The sequence below is a fragment of the Macrotis lagotis genome, chromosome 2 (genome assembly GCF_037893015.1).
Source record: "Macrotis lagotis isolate mMagLag1 chromosome 2, bilby.v1.9.chrom.fasta, whole genome shotgun sequence".
NCBI classification, from domain to species: domain Eukaryota; kingdom Metazoa; phylum Chordata; class Mammalia; order Peramelemorphia; family Peramelidae; genus Macrotis; species Macrotis lagotis.
The window spans coordinates 168,882,577-168,890,714 of NC_133659.1; positions in this window are offsets into that span (position 1 = coordinate 168,882,577).

An 8,138-nucleotide genomic window follows, 5' to 3' on the forward strand; every position below is an offset into this window, starting at 1 on the left:
CCTCTCACTCAAGACCTAGCATTCTTTCCACTGAGTCATGATACCTCAAAAGGAAGAAGGCTAGATTTGGGTCAGAGGACCTGGAGTTCTAAGTCTCAGAAATATGTGACCTTGGGCAAGTTACAATCTCTCTGAGTCTCAGTTTGCTTATCTGTGAAATTATGGGACAAGGCCTAGGTGGCCTGTAAGGACCCTTCCAGTTCTAAATTTTATGATCCCAAAAAGACCCATTTCCCCCTTAAAACTCCAAATCATACTGGGTCCTGAGTAAGGAGAGGAGAGGATTGTCTGGTGAGTACCTGAATATTTCCCCTCCTCGTCTTTCTCTCTTCCCCACAGTATGCCCCCATTGCCTGGGAGTGGTGGGGAATCAGGGCCAGGGCAGGATCTGTGGTTTATACTCCAGGAGAAAGCTGTCCTGATTTTATTGAAACCTCTTAGGATTCCTATTATCCAGGAAGCAGAGGACAGGAGACACAGCCCCAATTGAGGCACAGTTCATCCCCCATCTCTCTCTCTCTCTCTCTCTCTCTCACACACACACACACACACACACACACACACGCCTAAGACCTGGGAACCAATAAAAAAGCTAAAGGGCTGAAGGAGGGGGCTAGAGCTGAGAAAAAGCAGAAGGGAGTGGGGATAAATGGGAGGAGGGAGCATTGAAGGAGAATAGAGGAAGGGCTGTGGGGGCAGGTGAGAAATATTCTCTGTGCCCTCCCCTCCAGAAGAAATTTTAATAGTCTGGGGCTCCCATGTGTCCTTCTAATTTAAAAAAAAAAATCTCTATTTAAATGCAAATTTGTCCTCGAGTTGGGGTGGGGGGGCGGGGAGGGAGCAGTAGGGAAAGGAGCCTTCAAATGGATAAGAGCTGCCTTGGAAAGATGGACCCTCACCACCTTCCAACCCAATCTCCTACCCCCCCAAAAGTAAACAGTGTTGACCCTAGTTTAGTGGTGCTGTGTTGTCCATAGGCTAGGTTTTAGGATTGGAAAAGTGTTTTGCTCTGGAAAAGTGTTTTGCTCTTTGTTATCTCTTCCTTTGTCAAAAGCCCCAAAGGCATTCTCTCCCCAAGTCTTTTTGAGGGTATTTCTGAACAAATTCATGCCAATTCCCCACCCCCCATCATGAAAATTGTACGGGGGCGGGGGGAGTAGGAGGTCTTCTTAGATTCCCAACCACAATACCATCTGGACAGGGAGGATCTGTGATAGCCTTTCCCCTTTTCCCATAGTTCATCCCCACCTCCCCCCCCCCAGCCCAGGAAAGCTGGGGAGCAGTGGGGAAGGAGGGGCTAAGGATGGAGCTGAATGAGACAGTAAGGTCCACTCTAGCCATCCCTCTGTTGAAGGAGGGAGAAAACCTGGAGTGGGGAAAGAGATAGATTTTAAGCCCCTCCTGTCGACAAAGTGAAAACCACAGTGTCTAGCTGTAGAAAGAATTCAGAGACTTCTCTGTCCCTTCTTCAGCTCCTGGATTACTGGTGACCTCCAAGGCCTCATTGGGGTAAGTGACAGAGGAGGGGGACAACATGTGGCTACATTGTGAATATGTGTGCTCTGGAGAGTTGGGCCCCCACAGCTGACCCCCTAGTTGATGGAAGAGATACATAAACCACTGTTCTCCTCATTCCTCCATTCCTTCCCCCTCCTCCCCACAAATTCAGGTGTATCATCAAATTACTCACATGCCCTACCCATCTCCATCACCCATCTCTCCCTCTCTCCCTCTGCTCCAGCCTCTCCAAGCCAATTACCACTGGGGACAATTATCTGAGTTATTAGCCCTCCCTTCAAGAGTTCTTCACTGTCATTAACTCAGGCTGGGTGGAGGGAGGGCAAGGTTGCCCCTGGTAACCCATAAAACCCCCTCTATTCTTAGTTGAGGGTAGTGATGAACAATGGAGAACTATAGTCACACACACACACACACACACACACACACACACACACACACAAACACACACACCCCTGAGACTGCAGTTTTTGAAAAAATGAAACAGATCCATTGGGTTCTTAAGTCCTGTATGTTTTTCTTCTACCCTGTTTTCTTCCATTATTCTTTCTTCTCCTGTCCCCTCTCAACTTATTTTCTTTCCTTCTTCTCCAGGTCCCTCTTTTCTCTCTCCTTCCTTTTACAGTATTGTGAGTCTATAACTGGAAAGAATCTTAGATATTATCCAGGTCAACGCCCTCATTTTACAAATGAAGAATTGAGATCCAAAGTATGGAGGGAGGTGAGTGATCCTCAACTCCCCCTCTCATTAAAATGGCTTAGGACGAGGCTGAATGGAAACACATTACCTATCACAAATCCCTTTTCTTTCCTGTTTATTTATAAACTCTAACCAGGATTTAGCTGCCAGCTAGGTGGCACAGTGGATAGAGTATCAAACCTGGAGTCAGGTATATCTGAGTTCAAATCCTACCTCAGTCACTTCCTAGCTGTGTGACCCTAGGCAAGTCACTTAACCCTGTTTGCCTCAGTTTCTTCATCTGTAAAATGAATTGGAGAAGGAAATGGCAAACCACTCCAGTATTTCTGCCAAGAAAACCCCAAATGGAGTCATGACTGAACAAGAAAAAATTCAAGATTTAAGAACCTAAAGTCAGGAGACAGTCAGTTGACTCCTCTATTTCATTCTGGGTAACAGACAGATTTTGGGCAGCTAGGTGGCACAGTGGATAGAGCACTGGCCCTGGAGGCAGAAGAACCTGAGTTCAAATCCAACCTCAGACACTTAACAATTACCTAGCTGTGGGACCTTGGGCAAGTCACTTAATCCCATTAACTTGGAAAAACAGAACAAAACACCCAACATAGACAGATCTTTACACATGTGATATATGTTGAAGTTTTTGTGTCTAAGTGTTTACATGTATAATTCACAGGCTTGATAACATGTGCATGTATAAATTACATATTGGCCCAGAAGATGGAATTCCAGACCTGGAATCAAGAAGACCTGAGTTCAAATCCTATCTACCTCAGAGACTTCCTAGCTGTGTGACCCTGAGCAAGTCACTTAAAAAAAAAAATCCCTATTTACCTCAGTTTCCTCATCTGTAAAATGGGACAATGAAACCTCCTAGGATTTTTGTGAGGATCAAATGAGATAATTATAAATCTCTTAGTATAATTGTTGTTGTTGTTGTTGTTATTCTGTCTACAAGAAGTCCTACTCTCATTGTATGGATGATGAAACTGAGGCATGAGAGATACCCAGAATCACACAGAGATAAGTGTCTATATCCAAGTCTCATACCCTGTCCACTACTACATCAAGGATGCTTGCCCTTTTTTAGGTCATGTACCATCCTTCCCCCTTAGTGGTTTGATGAAGCCAATGCAATTCAATTCAATATAAATTAAGTGCCTACAATGTACTAAGCACTGGGGAAACCAAAAAAAGGCAAAAGACAGTTCCCACCCTCAAGCAGTTTACAGTCTAATGGAAGAGAAAACATGTAAACAAATATATCCAAAGCAAAGTATAAACAAGATAAACAGGAAATAATTAAAAGAGGGAAAGCTCCAGGATTAAGAGGGGTTGGGGACTGCTTCCTATGGAAAGTGAGATTTTAGTCAGAATTTAAAGGAAGCCAAGGAGATCAGTCATCAGAACAAGGGAGAGAGAACATTCAGAGAATTTTTAAATACATAAAATAAAATATATAGAATAGCAAGGGAAACCAATTCTAGTGAAATATTGTTACCAGTATTTTGTTAATAATAAAACTATTAACAATAATGTAGATAGAATTTTTTTTACATTTACAGACCCCAAGTTAAGAATCCTTGCCTCTGTTCTTAAACCTATGGCATTCATTGTTCACCATATCCCTCTAGAAAATACCTTCCCCTCTATTTTTTGTCATTGCCCCATCCTCTTGTCCAAGAACTTGCAGGACCATAGCTGTAGGTAGGTCAGTGAGATACCTATGTAATGGCAGTATACAGATAAGGAAACTGAGGCCCAGAGAAGTTAATTGATTTAGGGTAATAAATGTCTGATACATGATTTGAATCCAGGTCTTCCAGACTCTCAGTATAGCACCCTATCCCATTAATCCATAGTGTCTCTTAGGGAAATCTGAAGGGAAAAAACCTTTGATGGTCATGTGAGCTGCCCCTTCTCAGCTTTCTTTAACCCTCAAACTTACAAAGCTCCCAGGAGAATGAGCAAAAACAATTAGCTGAAATAGACTGGGAATCCCCAAAGGAAAACCTTTTTTAGATATGATATTACAATCTTGACTCTGCTAAGAGGAAATAAAGTTTATTATAAAGCACATTTTCTTTTAATTTAATTATGTATTCTTTTGTTCTGAAAGAATGGGGGGGGGTGAGAGAGAAAGAATAGGGGGCAGGGCCTGGATGTTTAAATCAACCCCATTTCATTTCCCAATGTACTCACCCATCACCAGGGGCAAATTGGATTAAATGAGTAGGTGTCTATGGAAGTTCTAGAGATGTGTCAGAGCCAGATTTATCTCTGAATTCCCCATAAAACACTGTAGACAGTGTTGGCAGGAAGCTTCGAAAGCAATTGGGGCTGAAAAGCTAAGGAGGGAAAGGGAACAGTTGTGCAAGTGGAAGAAATTTCTTGCTAAGACTGTTTTTCACCCCAGTCTTTTTCTTCCCCACTCCCCCCACATATACATTTTCTAATACCTTCTATTTCTCTCTAGGCAACCTGACTGGGAAAGAGGAGGTTCATGACAGGTGCAATAATCCCCTAACCACTGATCCCCCACCCCACTCTCATGATAAGACCTGAAAAGACCTTTAGAGATCAGGCCTCTGCTTTGTCTAATACCTAACTCATCCAGCAGGGAGAGATGGAGCTGGGACAGAGTTAAAACAAAAGGAAGTGGAAGGACCCTGAGAGAACTACTTAATCTGTCTTGGACTCAACTCTTTGTGACTCCATTTGAGATTTTCTAGCAAAAATACTGGAATGATTTAACATTTCTTTCTCCAGATCATTTCCATCATTACAAATGAAGAACCTGAGGCAAACAGGCTTAAGTGAATTGCCCAAGGCTACACAGATAATGGGTCTGAGGCCAGATTTGAACTCAGGAAAATGGTTCTCCATGACTTTCAAGTCCTATACTCTATCCATTATGCTACCTAGCTGATTCAGTTTGCTCATCTATAAAATGAGGGGGAGAGGGAGAACAGATTAGATGAGACTTCTAAGCTCCCTTCCAGTTCTAAATTCTATGATCTAATAAAATGGGGAGATAAGGCTGGTAAAAATTGTTAGGGTCTCAGAAAGATCACCTCACACACATTTACACTTGTTTCACTCAACTCTTCAAGGGGAGTAAGTCTTGAAAGAAGTAATCTTGTTCCTCCCCTTCTGTTTCTGGGTAGCCCCATCCTTCTCCAAAGTTTGCAGGTTGATGGGGAAATCTTCCCCAGTCTCCTGGCAGTAACAAAGTACCTTTCTACTAGGTTAGAAAGTTTACAGTATAGTTGTCAGGGTACCAAAAGATCCCTCTTTTTGGAGCCAGCAATGGTAAGAAGCTAACTTGGCCTGTAACATTACACAGGGGGAAAAAAGTCAGAAAGCAAAGGTGGTTGATTAAGAGGTCATCAGACCATCAGATTTGTAGCCAGAAGGTACCTTGGGCTTTTAGAGCTAGTATTTGGGTCCATTGGTTGATTGTGTTAAAGTTAAGGACACTGAGATCCAGAGAGAAGAAGCCCCCTAAGACATGGGGCAGCTAGGTGGCCCTGGAGTCAGGAGTACCTGAGTTCAAATCCGACCTCAGACACTTAATAAGTACCTGGCTGTGTGGCCTTGGGCAAGCCGCTTAACCCCATTGCCTTGCAAAAACCTTTAAAAAAAAAAAAAAAGGTTATTCAGCTAGTAAGTTGTTAAATACAAGAATTCTGATTCCAAATTCAATTATCTTTTCCACCATTCCATATTTAGTTCTAGGTGGCGCAATGAATAAAGTACTGGATCTGGAGTCAGGAACTTCTCTTCCTGTGTTCAAATCCAGCCTCAGATACCAGTTGTGTGACCCTGGGCAAGTCACTTAACCCTGTTGGCCTCAGTCGCCTCATCTTTAAAATGAGCTGGAGATGGAAATGGCAAACTACTAGGATTTTTACTAAGAAAACCCTAAATAGGGTCACAGAGAGTCAGAGTGAACTGAAACAACTCAACATCAAGAGCAACAACAAAAACCATATTTGACACAGTAAATAGAAAGCACTGACCCTGGAATCAAAAGGACTTGAGTTCAAATTCAGCCTCAGAAGTATATTAACCGAATAACGAGTCACTTAAGCCTGTTTGCCTCAGTTTCCTCATAAATGACCTAGAAAAGAAAATAGCAAAACACTCCAGTATCTTTACCAAGAAAATCTTAAAGGGGGTCATGAAGTCAGAAAGAATTGAAATGACTGAACATACCATATTTAAGTTCCTCATTTTTTAGAAAACAGACTTAAAGATGTAAATCAAACAAATAGTGAGTAGCAGAGGAAGAATTCAAGCCCCAGAACCTTTTAGAGTCCACTGAGGAAGTGGTCATTCAGAATTCAGAAGTCTCAGTTATTATGACAATAGAATTCCAACAATGGTTGGTAGACTCCCTATAGTAGAGTGTAGAGTTATTCTAGTTTTTATTTATAGAGGTCAGAAAATAATCACAAGAGGAGGAGGAGGAGGATTATGATGATGATGATGAGTTTTATAGGTTTAAGCAGCATTTTCTTCAAACCACCAACATGAGTATCATCTCCATTTTAAACAACTTCTCCAGAGTAACACAGCCAGTAGCTGTAGGAGCCAACATTGGAATCCAAGTTTCTTTGACTATTCTTCCTATATTGATCTTGCTTTGAAGATTTTCATGACACATGATAAGAGACTTCCCTTATTTATTAAACTTAATGAACCAGCCTTGAACCTTATCACTAAGTTTCCCCATTCTATCTCCCCTCTCCAGCTTCCCAAAGGTTTCAGATTCCCCAGGATCCTATTGGTAAAATTAAGGCAGTATGACAAAGAGAAAAACATACCAGACTTGGAGCTGGAGAGCCAAGATAGAAATTCTGGCTCTACCCTTTTAAACTAAGTATAGACAAATCACTTTCTTTATGAGCTTTTATCTGTAAAATGAACAAATTGGACTAAGGATTTTCCCAGTTCTAAATTTTATAAAAATTTTTCCTTCCTCCTCCCCACAGAAATTCTATTCTATTGCTTTTAATAGGTATGTGTGAGGTCCCAGAATTCAAAAATGCAAAATGAAGACATTTTGTCCTCAAGTAGCTTGTGATCTGCTGGAGGAGATTGAGACATGACCACTATAATTAATATTATTTAGATATTTAAATATTAATTAAATAATACATAATTTACTATAATACAAATTAGAATATGGTTCATGATGCAGGAATGATGAATAAGTATTATCATCTGCTTCAAGAAGGATGAATCCTACTTCTAGCTAGCATAACAGGGAGGCATCATGAAGGAGATGGTTCCTAAACTAAGATGGGAAAGGAATAATCTTAATAATCAGAGGAAATGGGGAGGGAAGGAGCAGAGGGAGACATCCATTCCAAATACAAAGATGGGAAAAGATAGGACAAGAAGAGGAGAGGCAATAGTTCAATCTTAGAGCACACAAATAGCAAATAAGAGAGATAAGGCTATAAAATAACCCTTGGAGTCAAGATTATGAAAGGTTTGACATACAGTAGGAGATTAATAAATGATTTTTGACTAACTGATTTTCTAGTTGTTTGTATAAGTCTCAATAAGTAATTAGGGATTGAAGGGTTTTAAGTGGAGGAATAGCATGGCTAGACTCCCCAAAAGGAAGATGATATAGGCAATAGTGTAAGGGATAGACTAGAGATGAGAGATTGGAAACTGGAGACTAGTAAAGAGTCTGGTATCATCATAGTTATCAGTGACAATGACAAAGACCCCATCTGTGATGATCAGCATAGAGCACAAAACAAATGATGTGGATTTACTGAGTTGAACTCACAAATTATGTTTTTTTAAAAACCCTGTTGTTTTTCTTGGTGCTGTTGAGTCATTTTTCAGTTGCATCTAATTCTTTGTGACCCCATTCTGGATTGTCTTGGCAAATGAAGTA